The sequence below is a fragment of the Crocodylus porosus genome, unplaced genomic scaffold (genome assembly GCF_001723895.1).
Source record: "Crocodylus porosus isolate Cpor-Errol unplaced genomic scaffold, CroPor_comp1, whole genome shotgun sequence".
Taxonomy (NCBI): Eukaryota; Metazoa; Chordata; order Crocodylia; family Crocodylidae; genus Crocodylus; species Crocodylus porosus.
This window is the reverse complement of record NW_017728947.1, coordinates 34549342-34555478: the sequence shown is the minus strand read 5'-3', so window position 1 is coordinate 34555478 and position 6137 is coordinate 34549342. Positions and strand designations below refer to the sequence as shown.

General features: G+C 47.3%; 1 long non-coding RNA gene across 1 annotated transcript in view; it reads right to left on the bottom strand.

Moving 5' to 3' along the window:
* Positions 1 to 642: 642 nt before the first annotated feature.
* The window catches only part of LOC109320981, a 16501-nt gene continuing 11006 nt past the window's right edge, over positions 643 to 6137 (bottom strand). The window contains exon 3 of the long non-coding RNA XR_002103911.1: positions 643 to 776. This is a non-coding gene — a long non-coding RNA (uncharacterized LOC109320981). The remainder of the gene's footprint in view (positions 777 to 6137) is intronic.

Genomic DNA, 6137 nt, shown 5'->3' with positions numbered 1-6137 from the left:
TATTCTGTTGCCCCTCACTCTGAAGCCAGCCCTGCTGCTGCCCCTCACTCCTGACCCATAGACCCAATCCCTGCCAGTGCCCCTCACTCCCAAACTGCAGTACCTTGCCCACCTTGGGCCATGCTAATGCCCCTTACTCCCAACCCACAGTCCCCCTGCCCCTGCTGGTGCCCCTCATTCTCAACCTACAACCCTCTGGTGCTGCCAGTGCTCTGCCCTCCTGACCCACTGTCCCCTCCCTCAGTGCCCCTCAATCCCAAGCCACAGCCCCCCAGTCCTGCCAGTGCCCCTCACTCTTGATCCACAGCCTCCTGCAACCCCCAGCCCTGTAAGCACAGGCAGCAACCCCAATGCCACTAAGCTGGCCACACAGTTCCCTGCTGCCTCTGAAGGGCCCCCTACCTGCTTCCCCTGCTGGAGGGGCAGATGATGCCCTCACCCTGCTGCAGTGCCAGACCTGGCCCCTGCTCTCACACACACACACACACACACACACGCGTGCACACACGCACGCATGCACGCACACACCAGACAGTCCTCAAGCTTTGGCCCTCCAACCCCTGCCCTCCACAGACTTGCTTGTATCCAGCTGCTGGGCTGCTCCCACCCCCCCTGCCTGGGTACATGCCAGCCATGTGTGTGTGTGCCCTGCCTCCAGTCACCCTCCCCTCAGCCCCCTGCAACTTCTTGCTAGGGCAAGCCCGGAAGTGCCAGGAAAATCTTTGAAGCTGAGTTGATCAAAATCCCAGACATTTGATCATAGTTAAAAAACTTGCCTGGACTGAGATCGGAGGATCTAAAAAAAGGCCCCAGATGTATGTTAACCCTACCCAAACCCCATTGCTGGCCCAACCAAGAGATCCCTAGCTGCCAAAACAGCCCTGGAACAAAAAGAATCCTCCCAGCCCTGAGCATTTCCCTGCAGCTGGGAGCCCTGGGACCTTGGCCTTGGTGAGCCCAGCACTACAAATTTGTGCTTCAGCACCCCATCACTGATCAGATGGGCATAGGAGCCCTTCTGAGCTATATTTGTGTCACTGGAGGAAAAGAAATCTCTGCAGCTCAAGAGCAGGCAGCTCTGCCCAACTGGAGAAGGCCATGGGTAGCCTTGAATTCACTGTCTTACTTTCTCAGCACCAGCACCAAGCCCCAGAGTTACCAAGCACCACCCTGAGCAACTGGCTTGATGGTGCCCAAGGTGGGGTCTTGGCTGGCCTAAACTAAAACCAAAAACTGGGGCGCACAGTGCAGAGGGCCAAAGGCCACAGTAGCCAGGGCTTAGGGAAGGCAGCAGACTGAGCCCTTCCTCATGCTCCACTTGTTTGGCAACCGGTCTTTCAGGAAATTGGGGTGGGCCTTGAGGGCTCAGTGCCCCAGCCATATTTTGGCAGAACCCAGCCAGCTGTCCTCATAGACACTCCCACTGCTCAGATTGAAGCATGGGCCAGAATTGGAGGTTTAGCATACCAACCCAAACCCCCAAGGATGGTGGAGGATGGTGTGCCATGCCTGCAGCTTTGGACCCTGGAGCTCTGCCTCTGGCCAAGTGGCCTCAGGAGCCCATTTGAGCTGTACTTAGATTGGGGGGAAAACATTCTCAGTGGCCCGAAAGGCAAAAGCAAGCATCGCAACCAGAGCAGACCAAGGAAGCCTTAAACTTATGTCTTTTCAGCCTCAGCCACAACACCCAACCCTGGAACTACCAAGCACTATGGCTGGGCAGCTGATTTCTTGGACTATTTATGTGGTACAACCCAAGGAGGGTCTCAGCCAGCCCAAAATAATAATGAAAAAGAACTTGGATACACAGTCTAGAGGGCTCATGGCTAGGGGTCTTAAACCTAGAACCTTGACTTTGGGAGGCCAGAAGGCTGACCGTTGGGTTACAGCTAATGAATTATAGCCTGCTGTGCTGAGTTCTGCAGCTTTGTACCCTGGAGCCCTGCCACTGATTAAGTGGGTTCATAAGTCTGCTCCTCTGCCTGGCCAGGCAAAGTGACTCTTTCAGACTCCATGCACATTCTGAAAAAAACTCCCCCAAAAAAGTTTTGGCTGAAGCCAAGGAGGGTCCTCTACCCAGCCACAGGAGGCCAGGCAGCCTTAAACACCCTTTGCCTTCCACTCCCAATGCCCAGACCTGGAGCCATGAAGCAGGTAGGCTGGGCAGCTGTCTCTCTCAGACTCCTTACCTGGTCTAGCCTGAGGGGTTCTTAGCTGTCCCCCCCCCCCAAAAAAAAAAAAATCAAAAACCCAAAACCCAAAATGCAGCCCAGATGGCCCCTGGGCCAAGATTCACCATGAGATTACAAAAGTGCACTTATATTAAAAACTATAATACAAACAGATATAAAAGTGACAAAACTGAACCTAGGTTAACACTAACTACAAATGGAGACTAAACACTTGATTTTGGGGTGAATCCATGAAAATGCTTAGGTCCTAGGATGTGTTAACCGCACTTAAAACATGAGACTCCACCTGTTCAACTGGAAAAATATGTGCTAAGTATGTAGTAATGTTAAGACTTTTCAAAGCAGAACTATCTCCAGGTTGTATTAAGTAGTACATGTCCAGTTATTGTCCATCTGCTTCATAAAGATACTAGCAGCACAAGTTGATGGTTGTCAGTGCCAGTCCTGAATGTTACACCAGTCTTGAACATACTGTCCCAGGGCTGGGACCAACAATTGTTCCCAAGCAGTGCCTGGGCCAGGAACAACTACCAGCTGACTATCAATCCCAGCCCCAACACTGAACTGAAGTCTTGAACCTGCTCCTGTGATGTTCCAGGGCTGGGCTCAACAGTCTGTCTTGGTGAGATGCTGGGGCTATGACCAGAAATCGGCTGATTGTTGGTTTTAGCTCTGGCATTGCACCAGCGTCTTCAGCTGGCTCTGGGACAGTCCCGTACCATGCCTTATGTTATACTTAGAGACTGCAGTAAACATTTGGAGAAACTGCTCAGAACACATTCTAACTTTTAATATGACATGGTGATACTCACTATGATCTAAATAAAATACATGCAAAGTGTCCTGTGTGACAAAGCCCTAAGAAATTATATAGCCCTCCATTAATAATGTCTTACACTTAGAGAACATTTTGGCTAAAGATCTCAAATCTTCAGGGTAGGTTCTATATTGCTCTATAAAACTTCTGCCAAGCCCTGCCTGTTGCAGATACTCAAGACAAGTATTTTATTTCTAGGATTTTAGCAGATGCATCTGAAGACTCTTTTCTCTTTAATGAGTCTTGATGTGATTTGCAGAGCAACAGCTCTGCTGGGTTGAGAAGATGGTGGTTTCTAGAATGCAAGTCTCACTTTTGCAACTCCTCCTATCCTCCTGTAGATTTTTGCCACAGACTATAATTTGTTTTTTCCTGGGAATGGACAGGTTTGCTAATAGTCTGTGAGCCTGGAGAAGAATGAGATGCAGATTGCTGGCAGTAGGACTCAACCTTTATTAGCTCTCTGACACTTTGTTTGTTAGTCTGTACAACAGGCTCCATTATACTTTCAGGCAAGGCAGGAAGTCAGACAGATGTAACAATAGAGAGGGACCCCATCGGGACATTTCTGCTTCCCTATCAGGCAAGCAGTAGGAATCAGACACTACTATCGCCTTGGTTTGCTTTAAACATATACCTAACCCACATGTTGCTGCACCCTACTTTCCATTATGTTACCCATATCAACTCCTACTTGACAGCATTCACAGAGTACCCTGCGGGTTTGTCTGCACTTTTTTAATACTCCCTTATTTTAAAAAAATCTTTTTCTAAGTTTGTTTCCCTGGGTCTTTTCTTTTAAAAATTACATCACAAGGGTCTGCTCCTTGAAGCCTAAGAGAAATAACATCTGAATCACTGGCCCTGAGGAAAAGGAATTCAACTCCTTTTCAAGCTGGCTATTCACTGCTACTGCTGAAAGCTCCTGTGTAGTTGCATTATACACTTAACAGAGTTAGGATCAGTCATTAATTTCCCTTAATGAACAGTATCAGTGTTTCCTGTGGCACAGCATCGTGTGGGACACTCAGGGTGAGACTGGGACTGCACAGCATGCAGTGCAGCAAGTGGTGGGGAGCATCCATGCAGAATCATTGCAGTGGTAGTAGGGGGTACCTACATGGACACATGGTACAGCTGAGGGGAGAGTGTCTATAGTGCATACAGCCCATACCCACAGTGCCCCTGACACCCACTAGTGTGGCCTGCAGCTGCAGGGTGAGTGGCCCCTGGCTGCTTATGAGTTGCACAGTCCTGCTTTAGGATACCATGTGCTTGTCTGAGTGCAAAGACTGTGATTGTGTTTAGCCCTTGAACAGCTTCTGAGACTGAGATGTGTTTGACCAAGGTTTCACATATCAGACTCTTTCCTACCTTCAGTACACACCAGCCTAGGCACTAGCTGGGTCTAAGAGCTTCCAGTTAAGCCACTGGGGGCCTCTCTATTGACTTCATTGGATTTTGCACCAGAAACAACTTTTATCTTCGAACTATCATAACTTAGAGTGGGTGACACTTTTTCTTAATGCTAACAATAGGTGCAGGCCAAGTCTTTGGAGCTGAACACTCCCATGAACTGCTATCTGGAATTGGATTTTGTTGCACTATGACCCACTTCTCAAGAATATTCTCTATGGTGCAAGTGGAAGGATTGACTTTGGGACTGGCTACTGGGACCAAGAAATGTTCTTTCTTCCTCCTTTTTTCAGAACAGACTGGCTCAGGGGCAGTGAGGTAAGAAATGCAGAGGCTGCTCTGGATTACTGATAGGCCTGTCTTATTCACACTGTGTTCTCTCAGCTGTGCTGTCATTCCTAGCCACAGGAACCTAGATCCCAGCCACAAGCATCTATATGGCTCAATATTTTTACAGCACCAAAAAATATTTTCCTCTTGGCTGAAACTAGTTGGTATCCTGGGTCCAGAACACATGTTGATGGGGTAATGTCTGGAAAAAAAAAGAAAATCTATAACATGGAAACACCAAGTACTATGGTTACAAGGGGAACAACAAACATGGCTTAAAGGGCCAGACTAGAAATTCAGTCTGCCAAAGTTAATGGAAGGAAAACATGCATACTTCAAACTGTTGAACTGTATTTGTGCTGGGCTGAAAACATGGCAAATCTGTCCCGTCAAATATTACAGTGATATGTAGTATATGCTTTCAGACAGACTGAAATATAGCATCCTGTGGAAGTGTGCTGGTTTTCATCATAATTCCTTTGAGCAATTAAACTTATGTTACATTTGGAAACAGAATATCTCTTCTTCCATCATCCTTTTTGACAATGCTTTCTTTTTTTCTATTAATTTGTTGTAAAAACGCAGTGGGGACCATATCTATGTTGTCTGTTAACCCAATTCTAGGGCAGCTGCCAAGCCCTCCACTGCACAGTTTTATTAAGTCATGGTGGAGATCCATTGTCTTAAGGATAAGTCTCACTGCTGTAATGATATTCACTCCACTGTTATATGATGTGGCAATGAGGTGACTGACAAACTTCTCTTGCTTAATTTAAGATTCTCAGGAAATTTTGGAGGTGCCTCCATTTGTAATGGGCACATTATAGTTTTCTTTTCATACCCAGGCTTCCTGTCAAACAGAAATCTCCATGCATAATTCCTCTAAGTTTCCTCAACATTAGAATGCATAACTCCAAACATATTTCCTGTTGCCTTCCTCTCTTCTCTATGGGGTCCAATCTGTCCCTAATGATCACTACAGAGCTATTTAGGAAAAGTGTGGGGAGATGTGGGCAATTCTAACTTATAGCTGGAGATAGGGCTCAGCAGAAGAAGGATGGCCTTGTAGTGAAGGCAGTGGAGCAGGCTGAGAAGAACTTGATCTCACTGTGATCAAGTTGCACTTTTGTCACCATCATCCTGTGTGACCTTGGGCAAGTCTTCTAATTTCTCTACCCCTCAGTTCCTCATTAAAAAAATGAAGGTAATATTTCCTTCCTCCCAGTATTTGTCTAATGTAGATCATAACCTCTTTGGTACAAGGGCTTTTTCATAGATTTCATAGACATCAGGGCTGGAAGGGACCTCGGAAGATCATTGAGTCCAGCCCCCCACCCAAAGGGCAGGAAGTCAGCTGGGGTCATAGGATCCCAGCAAGATAA